Genomic DNA, 21762 nt, shown 5'->3' with positions numbered 1-21762 from the left:
AAACCATGTGACTATTTTTTTCACTGAAGTGCTTCTGTGTGTCACAGCACCTGTGAGCCAAGTGTTGTATTTAGAGAGTGTGTGAAGGACTTGATACTTCAGTTAATAAATTCATCTTAATAGCTTCCTGCCTCTGAAGAAATGTTGGTGTAGAGCTGATCAGCTAATACACAAAAGCCTACACCATTTCAATATTACAGTCCTGCTCCTCCTATGAGGGCTTATGATGACATAACTTTGCTTAATGCTGAACAACTATATTAAGAATAGAGACAAGAAGCATCTGCAGAGGTAGCAGAGAGCAAGCATCTAATCCCAGAGATGGCAATAAACAGGATCCTGCACATCCTCTCGTGAACACACGTTCTGTCATTCAGATGACACTGCAGTTGTGCTGAAATCACTCACGAAAACAAACACTTTGGAGTCAAGAGCACTACACTCCTTGTGCTGAAAGAATATGACAAACAGGACTCTATTTTTCCCTATTTATGATTTTTTTGATCCAATAAGGTAAATTATCATATCATTTGATTTCTCATTAGTGTCATTTGTAACAAGCAAACTGTCGCTGTCTTGACATGTTTTACAAATTTGAGAGGAGTTTGAATGATGAAAAATAACAGGGGCACCTGTTGTCATTCTGGTAGGATATCACAGGAGAACTATTCTTGGCAGCAAGTCTTGTCCTAGCCCTCTGCTCTCCAAATAGATGGAGTTCTTCATACAAAATATATTTAGGGTGTGTATGAACCTAAATAAAAATGGTATTCCAAAGGATTCTCTGCATAACACAGAGAAGCACTTTAAAGGAGTTTAAGAAATAACTGCTTTAATATATAGCTGCAAATAATTTACTCGTCTTAGGAACAAAATGCAATATAACAGATATGGTGTGTTATAGCTAAAATATTTAAATCTTCTAAAAAGCAAATAGAAGGGTATCCATGACCCAGTAATTACAATTCTTGGTATCTATCTAGACAATAATTTGTTTAGATAAGAACATTGAAATGTTTCATACAGGGCTGTTTATAATAGTGTAAACATGAAAATTACTTATATGTCAATTCATGTAGTGCAATATTATATATCAGTTAGGAGGGAAGTTAAGTTAAAGGACCCCATGCAAAAACTATTATTGGATAACGAAAGCAAAAGATAAATATTTGCACAGTATGATACATTCTTCTATAAAAACACACAGAATACTCTGTATTTTCTATTTTATACATATTAATGCCTTCTTCATGCCGATGGGATATACATGAAACTGATAGTGGTAGTTTCTTATGAAATGGTCTTGTTCAAATGTCACTTGAATCATATCTAAATGGGTCCATGAGACATCTCACAGTAATTAAGAATTGAATCTGGAACCAATTGCTTACATTTGAATCACAGTTCCGCTATTTGCTAGATATATCACATTGAATAAGTTACTTAAGATCTCCCTGTGCTTTGATTTCCTCAAATATGAGATGAGACTCAAAACAGTACCTCCTTAAGAAAGTTTCTTAGAAGATTACTGAACCTAAGATGCCATCACTTCTAAGATGTGCTATTTTGATACATCATCAAATTCAAAGATGCCAAAATGGGGAAAGATGAATATCTTAAAATGGAAAAATACACGTAAAGCATTTATAAGGAGCACTTTATATGTGTTGCTTATCATTATATTCTGAAATCTTCACTTATTGCTGTTATAATTAAGATGCATAAAATAAAGAAAAGGCGGATAGATTTTAACGAGTCTGTCTACGACTTCAAAAGTAGGTTTATTTTGGGAAACCATGAAATGGACTACAACTACCCCCATTAAATATTTCCACAAGCAGGCACACCAGTGCCTCAGCTCTAAAAATTAAGCGGCATTGGTGGAGTTAATTTTCGTAGGTTCATCCATTGCAAATCCCGATTCCAACAGCATCTGACACTGCAGCTCATGCATTCCCCTGCAGGCCCCTTAAGAAAATCAGCTTTATTAACTAAGTACTAAAAATAGTTTATAATCCAGAGCAAACAAGAACTGTTACACAGCACAGCTGTGTTTTCCTTGAACCATTTCGGAGGCTCTCCAGAATCAATTATCACTAGTAGTCTATTGTGCCTTATAGTTCTAGGGAAAGGTCAGGTTAAATTAATTAACTTTCAATAACTACCAAAGTCTGTGTGACACCACTGTCATCCTTCGAATCTAACACGTTTCTGGGAATGTGCATGCTACCTAGAATCACAGGCTCAGAGAATGGGTCATAGATTGAGGGCATCTGCTCTTGAATTGATTTCCTTAGTGGATCAAAATTCTGAGCCACTGTGCTTTTGAGACCTGACTGTGGGCTGCAATAGGTATTTGGGTACAGTGTTTGCTGGGTTGATTCTCAGCTTCACAGAAGGTAGTTATTATAATACTTATTCCTATGCAAACAGAACATCCAAAATGACCTTGCTTATGGAATCTGAGTGCTTTGGTGCCCCATGAGGTAAGCCTTTGCCTTCTTGCTCTACAGGTCACACAGGGCAGCAGAACAAACCTGATCCCATGGCACATAAAACCCTCCAGGAGTCCACAGTCATGGTGTTTTACTGCAAATGCAAATGGATCGTAGAAATTAAGCTGAGCTTTAATGGTGTGAAGTTGCTCTGAATCCTTCCTTAGAGTGGGAAAAGGGTGGGGAAAAAATGCTGCTCTGGTTAATGGGCAAAGGCATAATGTAAACAATGATTCTTTGGAAGATTAGCAATCCTGAAGAAAGCAATTAGAGAAAGGAAGAACATTTAGACAGAAGCTAAAGCTGAGTAACTTGCAGCAGGGTGTAGCTGTGCAGAATTTTATTCCACATTAGATGGAATCCTTTCAGAGCTTTTTGTACTACGAAACAGGAAACTTGAGTTTCCAATGATTCCAAATGGTACCAAAAATTACATGAAATATGAGAAAACTTTTCCAAACTCCTATGTTATTTTCTACCTATGACTCATTGTAGAACAGCTATTTTGCTCTTCATATATACCCAGCTGGGCACAATGCCTGGGATATAGTAGGTGTTCAATAAATGTAACAAGTGTTAGTTAATTGAAAGGATGAATGAATGAAAAGAAAGAATAAGTGTATATTTTACTCTCATTTTTCTTGAAGACCAATGCTTGATTAATTTGTATTGATAGATGAAACTTATTTAGGTGTCCAGGGGATCTTCAGTGGTCCATGGTAAATTACTTTGTCTACCCATTTTGTCCAGGCAGAAGGCGATCCATCACTGTGCAGTGTCCCTAGAAATAAGTAATAGAACAAAGAGGAAGGATCACCAGATTTGGAATAAAAAGTTTGACCACTAACAAGATATGCATTTTGGCAAATCACATATGTTTTCTGTGCCTCAGTTTTTTGCTTTTTTCACATTTATAAGATGACAAGAGTATGAATTCTTAATATCTCAGCATAAATTGAATGCTATGTTATGTGTGAAAATGTTTTGAAAGACTATAAAGCAACACTTCTCAAACCATGTTTGATGAAGAATCTTCCTTTTTTATTTCTTGGTTTTTCATTACCGGTCCATCGAGAATGGATACTTTTAAAACTCCACATTTGCATGTCATAGAACTGTTACATTGATGCCAAGGTTTAAAATGCTTTCTTTCAATTTCCATCATTATCTTATTGTAGAGCAGTATGAAGTGGTTAGCTAACCGGCCAGGGTCTCACAGGATTTACTCGTTGAGGAGCAATGCTATTATTGTCTGTACAAATAGAATGTGGATGATGATGATGGCAGGATGACACAACAGTGATGATGACACAGCTGCTGGTAGTCAGAGTGGACCCAGAGTTGGGGATCAAAGGCTGGACTGGATTTGAGCTGGCCGAGTGGGAAGGGAGAGGACGTTGCATGTATGAGGAAGTCTGAGCAAAGATGAGATTAGAATCATAGGGTGCCATCAAGACCACTTCACAGTGGAGCGGATCACATGCCTTCAGAAAATAAGTTTCGAGGGTGAGATCTTGAAGAACATGGGGGTTTTAGCTGGTGAGCAACAGGCTTGAAGTGGTATTGAGGGATGCTACATTTGGCAACTTTAGGAGGGCTACACTGAAGCAGGAATACAGTTGAATATTCAAGCTATGAAGTGAAAAGAGTCTAAACTAGAGTGACTAAAGTGGGATCCAAAAGGAATGAAAGGATACGAGAAATACAGTGAAGGAAGAAATGTAGGAAGCTGTGATCTGTTGGGAGGATGAGAACGAGAAAAGTGTGAAAGGTATGCAACCATGGTTTATTTCATAGGTAGAAATAAGTAATAAACATGGTATATTTCACAAGTAGAAATATATGGACCAGGGTAATATATGTGAGAAAAAGCAAAGAGTTGAGGGTATATCTTGGCTTTGACACTTGCTAGCTGTGTGCCTTTGGATCGTTCAGCTTTAGGAGATTAGTTCATCAGTTAACTAAATTTAAAAATGTATACCTCATGGGTTCACTGTGACTTTGAGTGTTATGACATATGTAATATGCATAACATATGTAAGATGTGCTTACATGTGTGTGTTTCATGAACACACAAATGCACACGTCTGTGTTCATAAACCACAGCATTCTCTTTCCATCATCTAGCTGTCTACCTCATATATGTATGTTTTCAGTCCAATACATATTTAAAATTATCAAGATCCATTAGATACAAATACAGATAAACTTTATTTTTATTTTTTTTAACTTTAAACAATTTTTATTACACAAAGGTTGTCACATAATTGGATATTGCTCTACTCTACACAATTATTCTTACTCTCCACAGAAAGGCTGCTTCATAACTCCTCATCTGTTGATGGCAATCACTAAAATCCTGATTTTAACAGAATAGTAGTAAAAATGCCTCAGTGATTTAAGTTGAAAGCAGTACATTGGTGCATGGCTCTTATACTCATTTACCAGGAATGTACAAATGTCTTTATTCAAAAATACAAAATAAATTATCTGTAGGCATGAACAATGACAGCAGTAAACCATTCTATGTTGTCAACTGAAACCAGTAACTGACGGTTATAGTGATTTTCGTAAACCTCAGCCAGCCTTTTCTTCAGTCACCTCCTTCAACTGACCTCTCAAAATTATTGGTGAGGAACACCACCTCGCGCTTCCTCTCACAGTTCATGAATGATGGTAAAGCCCTATTCTAGGAATTAGAACATGCCACCTCCCATGCCACCCATTCCGCCCATTCCAGGATACCTCTCTTCTGTAGGAATTTCTGTGACTACAACTTCTGCTGTAGTTAACAGAGAGGCCACTCCAGCAGCATCCAGTAATGCAGTTCTTACAACCTTAGTTGGATTGATGATTCCTTTTTCCACCATATTCACAAATTCTCCAAGCATAGCATCATAACCAACTTCTGAAGAACTTTGCAAAATTTTCTCAACTATCAATGATCCTTTGACACCTGCATTCTTAGCAATGGTCATTGCAGGAATTTGAGTGTTTTTTAAAATAATTTCTATACCAATTTTTTGATCTTCATTAGCTGGAGTTATTGAATCCAAGGCTGGAAGGCACCGAAGCAGGGCACAGCCCCCTCCCAAAACAATGCCTTCTTCAACAGTAGCTCGTGTAGCATTAAGGACATCTGTAACTCTGTCTTTCTTTTCATTCACTTCAACATCACTTGCCCCACCAACCTTTAGCACAGCAACACCATCTGAGAGTTTTGCCAGACGTTCATTCAATTTTTCCTTTTCATATTCACTAGTTGTAATATCTAACTCCTCGATGATTTTTGAATACACTTTTCAATTTGAGCCTTATCACCTTTTCCTTTCAAGAGCATGGCATCATCTTTGGTCACAATGACCTCTCCAACTTTTCCTAAGTCATGAGGCTGAACGTCTTCAAGATTTAGTGTTAGTCCTTCTTCTCCAAATACTGCACCACCAGTAGCAATAGCCATGTCTTTAAGCTGGTTCTTTCTATTGTCACCAAAACCTGGAGCTTTGACTGCTACAACCTGAAGACCAACTTTCAGCCTATTCAAAACGAGTGTACTTAGAGCTTCTCCATCAACATCTTCAGCAATTATGACCAAGGGCTTACAGTGAGCATTGGCTATTTCAAGAGCAGGAACAATGGACTGGACACTAGAAATTTTCTTTTCACTTAACAGAACATAGGCATCTTGGAATTCACATTTCTGACCTTTTGATGTATTAATAAAGTATGGAGAGATATACCCTCTATCAAACTTCATGCCTTCAATAATTTCTAATTCATCATTCAGTGTTTTTCCATCCTTTACTGTGATAATACCCTTTCTTCCAACCTTTTTCATCACATCAGAAATAATGTTGCCGATTTCTTTGTCTCCATTTGCAGAAATCGTAGCAACCTGGGCGATCTCTTCCGGGGTTGTCACAGGTTTAGGCTGCTTCTTAAGTTCAGCAATTACAGCATCAACAGCTAACATCACACCTCTCCTGATTTCCACTGGATTAGCACCTTTGTTAATCTTCTCAAAGCCTTCCTTGACAATGGAGCATGCCAGTACAGTAGCAGTAGTGGTGCCATCCCCAGCCTCTTCGTTTGTGTTATTGGCAACATCTTGAATGATTTTCGCACCAATATTTTTATATTTATCTTTTAAGTCAATGGACTTTGCAACAGTCACACCATCTTTTGTCACTTTGGGACTTCCCCAACTCTGTTCAATAATCACCGTCCTTCCCTTTGAACCCATAGTAATGGCTACAGCATCAGCTAGAAGGTCTACACCTTGAAGCATTAAGGCTCGGGCATCTGCATCAAATTTTACATGTTTGGCATAAGCCCGAGTGAGATGAGGAGTCAGTGCCCTGGACACTGGCCTAATCTGGCGAAGGACTGTGGGCAATCGAAGCATTTCTGGGGCAGCGGCACAGCTAGAGAGCGACGAGACAGGCCGTCGGCGGCCAGAGTTACAGATAAACTTTAAAAGAGGGAATGAGACTAAATGTGTGTTGTAGTGACCTTGATTTGACCTGGATCTATGTTCTCCTTTTACACAAATCAACTGGTAGGAAAGAGAGGTAACAATTGTGTCATCCAGTCTTGAATGCACAGGACAGCCATTCAACTGTAAATAGAAGTTAAAACTGTTCTGCAGGCATCCTCTATTCTTAATACCAACATTATCAGCTGTATACCCTCGATACTCTGAATTATATGGATCCAATTACATCTTTAAAGAAACTGTGTTAACAAGGCAGGATGGTAGTGGCTGTGAAATTTCCTGAAGATTTAATGTTAAGTTTTGTGATGCTTCTATTCTTTCATAACTTTAGATTTGCAAGTCTGCAAACTATTTCTCTCAGGCCATTTTTACTACCCACTGAAAGCAACAACTTCATCATGGCCTCAGGGTCTGGTTAGTAATACTTCACTGAGGCATGGAAACCATTCTAAGTTTACAGGGATGGTATGGAAAATCATAAAATTAGATGACTTCTAGATTAAGTGCTGTAAGTTTTAAACCCCTGTCCCTATGGATGTGTTGTTTTTGAATAAGACCAATATATTCTAATTTGATTATCTACAATGTCTTCAGTATTTTCAGTTCAATAGAGTTCATTATTTCAAAAAACATATATATTGAGTTCCAGTTGTGCATTGTGTTAGGAATATACATATGATGAAAGATAATTCTTGCCCTCAAAGAGTTTACACCCTAGGATAGCATGCACTATGGGAAAATGCAACTTCAAACACACTCGAATAAAACCAAACCTTGTTAAGGCTGTCCAGCTATCTCCAAATATATTTAATCATGCATCAATATCAGTAAATTTATATACTGTTTTTATGTTATGTGTATATCTATGTACTTATGACATAAATAATCTCCTACTCTGATAACAATGTACATAAACATCTTCAAATATGGGCATTAAATAGGATGATATAAAAACATATTTTAATATATGTGTTGTATATATGTTATATAAGAAAAATATGTTATCAAAATAATTACCATTAATCTAAATGACATAATTTCAAAATCTGTTTCTAAGTTTAGTTTAAAAAATACTTGGTTGCAATTGCTACTTTAATCAAATTAAATCTCTCACAAAGGTACATAGATGTAATAGAAGATATAACCGTTTACTAGATTGCTAATCATGATACTTATTCATTTCTTCACATATTGATCTGCTCAACAGGTAGTTATTGGGTACCTACTACATGGCAGGCATTGTTTACAATGATGAGATCAGAACAATGAATACAATAGACAAAGGCATTGCCCTCAAGGATGGGAAAGAAAAGGCAGACATAAGGACTACTCTAAGAACATGTGCTAGCAAATGCTAACATGTAGCTCACAGAGGGGGGTAATGGTATATATATTCATGGTATACAAGTATAATCATAGTATATTTTTATGTATATACAGTTGACCCTTGAAGAACATGGGTTTGAACTGCAAGGGTCTACTTATACATGGATTTTTTTTTCAATAAATACATACTATGCTACTACATCTTCCCTAGTTGGTTGACTCCACAAATGTGGAATTACGGATATGGAGGGCCAACTGTCCAGTTAATAATGGGGATTTTGGACAGTTTGGAGAACAGACACCCTTAACCCCCTCATCTGTCCAAGGGTCAATGGTATAACAATATATATATGGTTAAAAGATTTTTCATTGGGGTTATTAGTAGCCATTTTAAATTTTAACTTGACAATACTTAATGTAGTTTTTATATTAGTAGACTTTACTTTCTAGAAGTTTTAGGTTCGTAGAACCACTGAGCAGATAGTGTAGCAAATTCCCAAATATCCTCCCTCTACACACATAGACAATTTGCCCTATTATTAACCTATTGTATCAATATAATACTTTGTTACAGTTTATGGACCAAAGTTGATACACTGCTACTAACTGAAGTCCACAGTGTACATTAAGGTTCACTCTATGACCCACAGTTCTATGGGTGTTGACAAATGCAAGACATGTATTCACCATTACAGTATCACACAGATGGTTTCATCACCTTAAAAATTCCCTGTGTTTCACTTATTCATCTGTCCTCACCTTCCTGTGAATTTCTAGTAACCACTTTTCTTTTTACTGTCTCTATAGTTTTAGCCTTTTTTAAAAAGAATGCCATATAGTCGGGATCATGCAAGATGTAGTCTTTTTAGACTGGCTTCTTTCATTTAGCAATATGCATGTAAGTTTCCTCTGTATTTTTAATGGCTTAATATTTCATTTCTTTTATTTACTGAGTAATATTCCATTGTATGGAACCACCACAGTTTGCCTATGAATTCACCTCTTGAAGGACATCTTGGTAACTTACAGATTTTTGTGGTTATTAACAAAGTTGTGTGCAGGTGTTTGTATGGACATAAGTTTTCAATTCAACTGGGTCAATATATAGGTGTGTGATTGCTGGATCATATGGTAAAGACTGTATTTAGCTTTGTAAGAAACTACCAAACTTACAACATGACTGTACATTTCACATTCCCACCAGCAATGGGTTCTTTTTGCTCCACATTCTCACCAGCATTTGGTATTGTCAGATTTTGGGATTTTTAGCCATGATAATAGGTGTGTAGTGGTATCTCACTGTGGTTTTAATTTGCAATTTCCTAGTGACATGTGATATTCACTGCTTTTCATACACTTATTTAACATCTGTATACCTTCTCTATTGAGATGTCTGTTCAGATCTTTTGTGCATTTTTAATCAGGTTATTTGTTTTCTTATTGTTGAATTTTAAAAGTTCTTTGTGTATTTGGATACAAATCCTTTAACAGACAGGTGTTTTGAAAATATCTTCTCCCAGTTTGTGGCTCATCTTTTAATTCTCTTAACAGTATATTTTAAACAGCGGACTTTTTTTTTTTTTTTTTTTTGAGGTACACGGGCCTCTCACTGTTGTGGCTTCTCCCGTTGTGGAGCACAGGCTCTGGATGCGCAGGCTCAGCGGCCATGGCTCACAGTCCCAGCCGCTCCGCAGCATGTGGGATCTTCCCAGACTGGGGCATGAACCTCCCATGAGCCTGCATGGGCAGGCAGACTCTCAACCACTGCACCACCAGCGAAGCCCAACAGCAGACATTTTTAATTTTAACAAAATCCAAGCTATTTTTTTCTTTCATGAATCATGCTTTTGGTACCTAAAATTTAATCTCCATATCTACAATCACCTACATTTTCTCCTATGTTATCTTTGGTGGCATGGCAAAAAAAAAAAAAAAAAGAAGAAAGAAATGACATCTTAACAATATTGAGTCTTCCTGTCCATAAACATGAAATATCTCTCCATTTATGTAGATACTTTTTTCTTTTCTTTCATCAGAGATTGTAATCTTCCTCATACAGATCCTGTACATATTGTTAGTTTTATACTTGTGTATTTCTTTGTTCTTGTTGTTCTTGTTGCTAATGTAAATGGTACTGTGTTTTAATTTAAAATTCCAACTGTTTCTTTCTGGTGTATAGGAAAGCTAATGGCTCTTGTACCAATATATTACCCTTGTATCCTGTAACCCTGCTGTAATTGTTAACTAGTTCTAAGAGTTTGTTGTTGTTTTTGTTTTGTTTTGTTTTTGTCAATTCCTTAGGACTTCCTACATATACAGCCATGTCATCTGTAAATTAAGAAAGTTTTGTTTCTTCCCTCCCAATTTGTATACACTTTATTTCCTTTTCTTGTCTCATTACATTAGCTAGGCCTGCCAGTATTTACCAATTGAATGGAAGTGGGGAAAAGGGACATACTTGCCTTGTTCCTGATCTTAGCAGAAAAGCTACCCATTAAGCTCACCATCCTTTCTCACCATTAAGTCTGATGTTAATTGTAGGGTTTTTTGTAGATGTTATCAAGTTGAAGAAGTTCCTCTCTATTTCAAGTTTGCTGAAATGTTTTATGAATGGATGTTGTATTTTTTAAATGCTTTTCTGCATTTTTTGATATGATCATGTGATTTTTCTTCTATGGCCTGTTGATGCAATAGATTATATACATTGATTTTGAATGTCAAACCAGTCTTGTATACCTAGACCAAATCTCATTTGGTCATAACATATAATTATTTTTATATGTTGTTGGATTTAAGTTGCTAATGTTTCTGAAAATTTTTGCAGCTACTTTTATCAGAGATATTTATCTATAGTTTTTCTTGCTTATGTCATTGTCTGGTTTTGGTGTTAGGGAAATGTTTGTCATAAAAAATGAGTTAGGGTTTTTCCTTCTGTTTCTATTCTCCAGAAGAAATTATAGAATACTGGAATTATTTCTTTCTTAAGTGTTTGGTAACTTTCACCAGTGAACCCATCTGAGCATGTTGCTTTCTTTTTGGAAAGTTGATTATTTATTCAATTTCTTTAATTTATATAGGCTTGGTTAGCAGATCCATTTCTCTTTGTGGGCTTTTTGGTCATGTATGTCTTTCAATAAATTGATACATTTCATCTAGCTTATCAAATTTGTGGGCATAGAGTTGTTCATCATATTCCTTTATTTTCATTTTAATATCTGTAGGGTCAGTAGTGACAGCCCTCCTATTTCTGATAATGGGAATTTGTGTCTCCTCTCTTTTTTTCCTGGCTAGCCTGGCTAGAGGTTTATGGATTGTAATGATGTTGTCAAAGAACCAAGTTTCAGTTTTGTTGATTTTCTCTATTGGTTTCCTGTTTTCAATGTCATTGATTTCTCTTCTAATTTTTATTATTTTTCTTTTTCTACTTGTTTTAGTGTTACATTGTCCTTCCTTCCTAGCTTCCTAAACTGGAAGATTAGATAATTAAATTTAGATTTTTCTTCTTTTCTAATGTATACATTCAATGCTATAAATTTCTCTCTGAACACTACTTTTGCTGTATCTCACATTGTGATCAATTTATTTTTATTTATTTCACAATTTATTTTTTTTCTCTTAAGACTTCTCGTTCTTTGACCCATGTGTTGTTTAGAAGCATGTGAGTTAATCCTCAACTATTTTAAGATTTTTCATCTATATTTCTGTTATTCATACCTAGTTTAATTCCATTGTGGTCTGAAAGCATGCTTTATATGATATTTATTCCTCTAAGTTTGGTTAAGTTGTGTTTTATGGCTCAAAATATGGTTGCTTGGTGAATATTCCACGAGAGCTTGAGAAGAGTACATATTATACTGTTTTAGGCTGAAGTATCTTCTAAATAACAATTAGACACAGTTGAATTATGGTGCTGTTCTATGTACTTACTGATTTTCTGCCTGCTGGATCTGTCAGTCACTTTTAGAGGAGTGTTGAAGTCTCCAATTATAATAGTGGGTGTTTCTATTTCTCCTTGAAATTCTATCAGTTTTTGTCTCGCATATTTTGATGCTCAGTTGTTAGTCACATAAACATGAAGGATTGCTATTTCCTCTTGGAGGATTGACCCTTTTATCATAATGTAATGACCCTCTTTATCCCTGATAAGTTTTCTTGCTCTGAAGTATGCTTTGTCTGAAGTTAATAAAGGTACTTCAGCTTTCTTTTGATTAGTGTTTGTATGGTATATCTTTCTCTGTCCCTTTGCTTTTAATCTTTCTGTGTCTTTACATTTAAAATGGTTTTACTGAAGACAAAATATAATTGAGTATTCCTTTATCCACTGACAGTTTTTATCTTTTAATTTGTTTATTTAGGTGATTTACATTCAAAGTGACTATTGATATAGTTTACTGATGTAGTTGGATTATATCTACCATATTTGTAACATTTTTCTATTCACTGCCTTTGTTCTTTTTTTATTTTATGCCTTCCACTGTTTTTCTGCCTTTTCTGGTTTTAACTGAGTCTTCTATATAGTCTTATATGATATTCTCTCCTTGCATATCAATTATACTTCTTTTTAAAATTTATTCGTGCAATACACATATACATTAACAACTAATCCAAGTCCACTTTCAAGTAACACTATAACATGTCACAGTAGTGTAAGTACTTATAACATTCCCAAATCCTCCCTCCCATCTCATATGACACAGCTCTTATTTATTTCAGTTATTCTTAAGCCAAAATCACCAAATACATTCTTACTATTATTACTCTGAAAAATTATTATCTGTTAGAGTAATTAAGAATAAGAAAATATTTTATTTTATTTTCATTTATTCCTTCTCTTACCCTCTTCCTTTCTTTATGTAGATCTGAGTTTCTGAGCTATATAATTTTCCTTCTCTCTGAAGAACTTCTTTTAACATTTCTTACATGACATGTCTGTTGGCAAAAAATTCCTTTAGTTTTTTTGTTTGTTTGTTTCTCCATACATTTCAAAGGATAATTTCACTGGTACAGAATTGTGTGTTGGATTTATTCAATAGTTAAAAATTTTACTTGACCCTCTTCTTGCTTGTGTGAGGTTTATGATGAGAAGTGTGATGTAATTATTATCTGTTCCTCTACAAGTAAGGTGTTTTCTCCCCACCACTAGCTTCATCAGTTTTTTCTTTGCCTTTAATTTTTTGCAGTTTGAACATGGTATGCCTAAATGTAATTATTTTCCCTTTGTTTGCTAAGTATACTGCTTGGTATTTTCTGAGCTTCCTAGATCTATATTTTGGTGTTTCTCATTAATTTTGGAAAATGTCTAGCTATTAGTAATTCAAATAGTTTTTCTTCTTTGTTCTCTCTTCTTCTGTTATTTGCATTATATATATGACTTTTGTAATTTTTCCATGGTTTTTGGATATTCCCTTTTTTTTCCATTCTATTTTTTCTCTTTGTATTTGAAGTTAGGAAATTTCTGACACATCTTTTAGTTTGCCCAGCCTACTGACAATCCCTGTACAAGTATTCTTCTTTTCCATTTTATGTTTTTTCTAACATATTTTTAATTCTGTCTTAGAGTTTTCATTTCTCTGCTTACATTATCCATCTGCTCTTGCATGTGGTCTGCTCTTCCAAGTATAACACTTAATATATTAACCATAATTTTTTAAATTCCCTGTATGATAATTCCAGAATAGGTGTTATACCTGAATCTGGTTCTGACATTTGCTTTGTCTCTTCAAACTGTTTTTTCTCCTGTCTTTTAATATGCTTTGTAATTTTTTTGTTGAAATCTGAACATAATGTTTCTGGTTGTACTCACTGAGATAATGAGGCATTTAGTGTGAGGTTTTATGTTAATTTGGCTAGAAGCTGAGCTATGTTTAATATTTGCCATAGCTGTAGGCTTCATTTCCTTTAGTTTTCTTTTTTATTCTTCATTTATATCTTGGGGTTCCCTAAGAAATCCTTCTTAAATAGAGCATGTGTCTTGCAGCTCTCTCCCTTGTACTCCCCTGTTATGCTGAAGCCCTGTTGATGTAGTGTGTAATGTGGGGGAGGAGAAGCATTCTTTAATCTTCTGATTAAATCTCAGTTTTTTAATTGGCCTGAGTCCCTGGGCTGTGACCTTCAGAAGAATTCCTTAGACCTTTTATTTTTCCTTCTATTAGGTGGAACAGGAAGGCTAGAGTGTCCTGGAGTTATTTAATTGTCACTTTCTCAAGCCAGATAAGACCCTGACTGGAATGGTAGGTGTTTTTACTGGAGAATGCCCTAGAAGTATTTCAAAGTTGACAGTTTTCACCTCTATCTGCCTAACACAAGAATAGATTTTTTTCCAATCTTCATTTTTGAGAAACCAATGAAATTCTTAGAGGTAAAACTCATGAGTGTGGGAACTCCCTCTTAAAACTCAACCCCCCAAACTCTTTAACTTCCTAACTAGTCCAAGCTAAGCCTCCAGCAATTCATCACCATTTAAATTCTCTTATCAGTTACTGGCTGTAGGGATAAGGTGTCTGCAGTTGTCACTCTCTGTATTTACCTGTCTCTCTAGATTTGAGTGTGGTGGTTTTCCCTGTAACCTCATTTCTGAGGTGGATCTAAGAAAAGTCATTGAATTTCAGTTTGCTCAGCGTTTTTCTTACTGTAAGGTCAATAGATATAGCTTCCAAGATTTTTACCTGTTCATATTTAAAACTGGGTATGTATATTCTGTACACTTGACTTTGTTTTAATTCCACAACAGTATATAAAAGCACTGTTTGTTTGTTTGTTTGTTTTATCATCTTTACTTACAAACCTTCTTTTACCACTTTTGAGCTTATCTGTTTTCATCTAAATTAAAGAAAAATTTTCCCTAATGCTAAGTTGCAATTCTCTTTTTAAGAGACTCATAACTACTTTATTGAACAGCTTTTAATACTCCTCGAGCAAGAAGTGTATTTAAATAATATCTTAGGTTGGTTCTAGGCTTAAATTTCTGTTTTATGGTATAAGAATCTAATCTGGACTCAAAATAGATGACATTAACAAATTATAATGCGTAAAATATTTAATTTTCTTCTTTTATGGCATTAAAAACTAAGGATATTACAGTCTTTTTCACTTATGAGTGCATCTGAACTGTATCATTAAGAACATGTAATACTTCTTAAGCCTGTATTTAGCTTGTCAATTATTCATTATTAATCCCTCAGAATATAGTTTTTATAGTACTTATTCAAGTAGGTGGATTTTGCTGACCTTCAAACCTGACAATATCAGGCTTGCTCTCCAAATGTAATATATATTCCTACTTTAAGAAAGACACCTTTGTGGGATGTGGGGATGTCACCTGTTGAAGAGATATTTGATGTGAAGGTTTGTGATAGTTTCTATGGACATTACAATTAATAACAATAACTATAATAATAATAAAAAAACATAAGTTGATGACTATATGTTGGGGAAATTGACAATAGAATGTGTGCATATTGCCTCTGAAGAGGGCTTCCGGTCTCATCTGAATGTTATACTATTTGACAGTGCACCTCTGCCCTACCAAAATACACCTACCCATTAGCACGGGAATGATAGTCTTTAAATGAGATGATAAAGTAATCTCTTTCTGTTGCCTTAATCTATGTGCTAATGAGTTTGTATAATGTCTGGGTCCCTCAAAGCATTGTTATGCAGCACATAACTATTGTAGGAGGGAAAACAAGCACTTTCCATTTAAAAAAATAATAGTGAACTCCAACCGAAATGAAGATAAAATGAATCCCATTTTCTTCATAATTCTTGGGAACTGATGTTGTGGCACTCTATTTTATTTATTTATTTATTTTGGCAAATAGAAGGCATTTATTCATTTAAGAAATACACCCAGTCAATTATGCTGTGTGATTACAATTATGTAGAAGAAGCTGTGCAAATATACCTTTTTAAAATTTGTGTCATACCTTTTTAAAATTTGTAAATATTTTTGATTGAAATATAGTTTATTTACAATGTTTCAGGTGTACAGCAAGGTGATTCAGTTATACATATATATGTATATCTATTCTTTTTCAGATTCTTTTCCATTACTGGTTATTACAAGATATTGAATACAGTTCCTCTTGTCATAACTTTGCATGGTGACAGAGGGTAACTAGATTCAAAGTGGTGATCATATGGAAAAATACTGAGTCACTATGTTGTACACCTGAAACTAATATAATACTGTAAGTCTACAATACTTCAATTTAAAAAAAGACTTTCATAAAGGAATGAAAATTGATATAAGTAAAAAAAAGAAAATATATAAAATAAAAATAAACAAAAATCTGGAGGGAGGGGTAATAAGCTCATCTTTAACATCAAGGATGTCATCAATATTGTTTTGCATTGAAAAATACAGTTTAAATATCTACAACAAACACTTATTTTATAATCTTCCTCTTTTTTAACCTTAGAGGAAACTTTAAATCTTGTAACAAAACCCAGTAAATATCTTGTATGTGTTGTGGCATTTTCATGTTTCAGGTAATCTGTAGACTATGAGAGAACCTAAAATTTTACCTCTGAAAATAAAGTTTTATTCAGGAAGGCATGGTTTGCCTCGAGCTCCTATGTAACAGACAGATAACGTGTCCACAGTGAAATAAGAATGAAGTTAGAGAAAGTATCACTATAATTGAGAATACTATGCTCTATTCAGATAAAAAATACACCATCTTCTACTAACCTATTCAGATGCTGGAAAATTAGTTTTACTTGTCATCTGATTTACATGTGTGAAATAATGTGCTTTACCTCACCATCATATGTTCACTATACATTTTGGATTAATGGCAGTATATTTAGAATTAACTTAAATGGCAAATAAAAAAAAAAGAATGTCTGATAAGATTACCAAGCAATTCCTGAAAATGGCAGCATGGCTCATTTAAAAGAGTGGTAAGAAGGAGAAAAATGAGGAAGAGGAAGAAAAACAGGAAATAAGTATATTGTTAATATACTGAAATAATAAAAATATACAGAAGGCCGTTTTTTTAAAATGTGGATGAAAGATTAATGTGTGTATGATAGGTTTCTACTTGTTACTGTTCCCAATCCTGTTAATGGATTGTTTCTGCTGTATTGAATCCTATGTGCTTTGAAGCAGGTGTGTACCAAATTGTCTTTTGTCCCAGTAATAATCACTTACTGAACACCTACCCCTCCTTCATCTATTCACAGTTACTGCAAACGTTTTCATCCCATGCATCATACAGTTCTATCTTAAGAGTTCTAAGATATCTATGTTGACCCTACACATTTTGACATTGCTTTAGATAATACAATGTCAAGACTTGAAGGTGTTTGACCCTATTGATTGCTGGGTGATAGTTATATCCCTTTGACCTAAAATTCTATTATAATATAAACTAAGATAGCCACATGATAATAAATTATAACATTGCTTCTTGTGTAAACACAAACTTTTTAGCCCTATAGACTGGCCCTTCCATAGGGTGTGTGTCTTCATATTACATTTTGCAATTTTCTTCCTTACTTGTAATTCCCTTGGGGGGGGGGCTTCCCTGGTGGTGCAGTGGTTAAGAATTCACCTGTCAATGCAGGGGACACAGGTTTGATCCCAGTCCCATGAAGATCCCACATGCCGCAGAGCAACTAAGCCCTTGTGCCACAACTACTGAGCCTGTGCTCTAAAGCCCATGTGCCACAGCTACCGAGACCATGTGCCACAACTACTGAAGCCCGCATGCCTAGAGCCTATGCTGTGAAACAAGAGAAGCCACCACAATGAGAAGCCTGCACGCTGCAATGAAGAGTAGCCCCTGCTCGTGGCAGCTAGAGAAAGCCCGCAAGCCCACGTGCAGCAATGAAGACCCAATGCAGCCACTGAATACATACATACATACATACATACACACATACATAAATAAAATAAATTCCCTTGACGAGCTATGTTTTATACGGTAGAGAATACTCTTGAAACTAGACCCTTGGAATATCATTCTTTTGTTTAAAGAGTGTATTCATGCTTTTCCTACTTAATATCTTAAAGAAACAAAATATCTTTTTTCTTTTTTTTTTTTTTGTATTCTGCCAGTAGCCTAGCAAAATTCTGGGCAAAGTAGACATTTAGTAGTAGGTGAACATTAATTGAATTGAATTGAATTGAATTGAATTCTAGTAAAAACTGATCTCTAGCTTCTCCGAAATACATAGCTTCCAATTCTCTAAATCAACTTACAATAATTTATGAACATTGCATTTCCCTACTCAAACTCTAGTTTTCCTGGAAAGAATCACGCCATACTCCCCTGAATCCCACAATATTACCAGCACTATACCTTGAACATAATAGGCATTTAATTTCTGTTAAATAAATTAATAAACATACATGGCAGATCAGCATCTGATAGCTGAATTTAACAGTAATATACATACACTCACATAAATGTTTAACTGCTGTGTAATAACTCTCCTTTCTGGCCAGAAGCTGGAACCAAGAATTGCCCCATAAAGTCCCAGCTTACAAGAACCTTACAATAGTGGGCCTACCAATTATATAAGGACATTTGTCTCTGAACAGATAACCAGGAAGGAATGTATGAGAAGAAGTTCCTTATGATGGATAATTCATGTCAAAAAGTTGCATCTTTCAGTTCCAATAAAATGATAATCAGACATAGAGAGGGGAAAATGGAAGTAAGTGTGTGTAGTAGAAATAAAACCCTTGTTTGGAGTGACTATGTACTCACTTTCTGTAATTAATTCTTTAGCTATAAAATTATAGAATTATCATGAACAAGGGTCTACTAATTAAGCCCTATGGGCCAAAGCTCATCTGGTGCCTATTTTATAAATAAAATGTATTGGTATATAGCCACACTCACATATATAAATTTTCTAGGTATGCTTTCACTATAGCAGCAGAGTTGAAAATTTGCAACAGAGATCACATGGCTCAAAAGCTTAAAATATTCTCTGGCTCTACAGAAGAAATGTACCAACTGCTTATCATGAGAATCAAATGAAATAATGCATATTTATTCCTTAACACAGTTTAGTGCATAGTATATCTTTAAGAATCATTATATGTATGTATGTATCTATCTATCTATAGATATGCATATATAAACTAGAAGTTTATTACATATATATAATATTAGAAGTTTAGAAAATATTTCCTAATATTCATTACAGTCTGGTTTTGTGCTAGATTAAGTTTATCATTTAAGGCTGTTCTCTCCAATAAGGCAGCCACTAGCCACAGGTGACTATTTAAATTTAAAATAATTAAACAAAATTTAAAGTTCAGTTTCTTAGGTGCACTAGCCAAACTTTGTGTTCAAAAGCCACATGTGGCTAGTGGCTACATATTGGACAGAGCAGATATAGAAAATTTCTATCAACTTAGAAAGTTCTATTGGCCAGCTCTGTTCTAAGCTCTTAAAACTGACTAAAAAAGTCTGTTGAGGATTTTTTCCTACTAAAATCTATTTCCTCTTGGCATTATGTGAGGGATTTAAAGGCATTACAATAAACTAATAAAATAGCATGACTTATTTTAAAATAGAGGTTAAAATATATGTCTTTCTGGTAGAACATTTATAAATATCTAAAAATGAGAGATTTAAATGTACATAGAGAAAATACAAATATGTGATTAAGACCTATTGGTCTCTTTCTCTCTGAAAGAGAGAAAGAAAAAGAGAGATTGGTTTGCATGATGATTACAGTCCTCCTGGGTAGAGAACGATAGAGTGCACATTGGAATACAGACCCTAACGTAGCAGTTCTCAAGCGTGATGCTTGGTCTCAACATTGGTCACACCCAGGAATCACCTGGAGCGCTAGTGAGGCCTGAGTCCTACCCCCCAGAGATTCTGACTAAATTGGCTTGGGATACAGCCAGTGCATCAGGACTTTTAATAGCTCTCCAGTTGTTTCTAATAGCAAAATTTTAGAACCACCACTATAGAAAATGGGGCCCCAGGTTAAACCTACAGATGTGAGGCCCAGGTATTCATATTTTTTAAAAATACTCAGATGATTCTGATGATTGATTGAAAGTATATTATGATAAAAGCATGGTAGCAAATTCTATAAATCATTGTTACAATGGGGAAAAAATAAGAATCAAAAGAGAACATCTAGCTACTGTGTACTTCAAATAAAAATGAGGTATTCTAGAGCAGTGGATCTCAAAGTGTGGTTGCCAAGGCCAGCAGCAGTAGCATCAGATGTGGGACCTGTTAGAAATACAGGGTCCTGGGTTGCACATCAGGCCCTACTATATCAGAAGCTCTCTCAACAACCCTGCCCTCTGTGAAGTTTGACACCAACTCCAATTTGAGAACTAGTACCCCAGATGCAGAGTGGTGTACTCAGGCAGCCTGAGCAGTATTTTTTATTTTTATTTCCAGATTATAAACTCAAAAGAAAACTATCTTTATATTGCTACCACTTTAAAATCACCAATATGCCTATTTATATGCACACATACTAATACAGACTTATATTATACCAGCATATTATAATTATGCATGATGCTTTAATCTAGTATCATTTGCCAAGCTAGAGTTTGGTCATTTGAAACACAATGATGTAAACTTTGTGCCTGTCCTTTGCACCATCATAGCATCCAGTAGCTCAAACCAGATAAATTATAGCTCTAAGCTGCAAATAAATATTTATATTTGGACTTAAAAATCTCTTGGTGTTATTGAAGTAGTAAAGTGCACACATTTGAATAAAATGACAAGATCAATTATGCAACATTTGAATCTCAGTTACCTTGGTATTGAGCAAAATCATTTTTTTAAATTTTTTAATTTCATTTATTTTTTTATACAGCAGTTTCTTATTAGTCATCAATTTTATACACATCAGTGTATACATGTCAATCCCAATTGCCCAGTTCATCACCCACCACCACCACCCACCGCTGCTTTCCCCCCTTGGTGTCCATACGTTTGTTCTCTACATCTGTGTCTCCATTTCTTCCCTGCAAACTGGTTCATCTGTACCACCTTTCTAGGTTCCACATACATGTGTTAATATGCGATATTTGTTTTTCTCTTTCTGACTTACTTCACTCTGTATGACAGTTTCTAGATCCACCCACGTCTCTACAAATGACACAATTTCATTCCTTTTTATGGCTAATAATCCATTGTATATATGTACCACATCTTCTTTATCCATTCATCTGTCAGTGGGCATTTAGGTTGCTTCCATGACCTGGCTATTGTAAATAGTGCTGCAATGAACATTGGGGTGCATGTACTTTTTTTTTTTTTTTTTTTTTTTTGCAGTACGCCAACCTATCCCTGTTGTGGCCTCTCCTGTTGCGTGCAGGCTCAGCAGCCATGGCTCATGGGCCTAACCGCTCTGCGGCATATGGCATCTTCATGGACTGGGGCACGAACCCATGTCCCCTGCATTGGCAGGCAGACTCTCAACCACTGGGCCACCAGGGAAGCC

The 21762-nt window shown here is 35.2% G+C and overlaps 1 protein-coding gene and 1 pseudogene across 2 annotated transcripts in view; one reads left to right on the top strand and one right to left on the bottom strand.

The window, feature by feature from the left end:
• ZNF385D (zinc finger protein 385D) overlaps window positions 1-21762 on the top strand; it is a gene marked incomplete at both ends in the record, with an annotated part of 950735 nt that overhangs the window by 464776 nt on the left and 464197 nt on the right. The gene's annotated exons all lie outside the window — the stretch shown is intronic.
• Window positions 5192-6947, bottom strand: LOC308618132 (60 kDa heat shock protein, mitochondrial-like; annotated as a pseudogene). The gene has a single exon. The product of its transcript is annotated as a 60 kDa heat shock protein, mitochondrial-like (transcript).

Source organism: Mesoplodon bidens, assembly GCF_964165515.1.
Source record: "Mesoplodon bidens genome assembly, chromosome: 5".
Taxonomy (NCBI): Eukaryota; Metazoa; Chordata; class Mammalia; order Artiodactyla; family Ziphiidae; genus Mesoplodon; species Mesoplodon bidens.
This window is presented reverse-complemented; position numbering and strand designations above follow the sequence as displayed.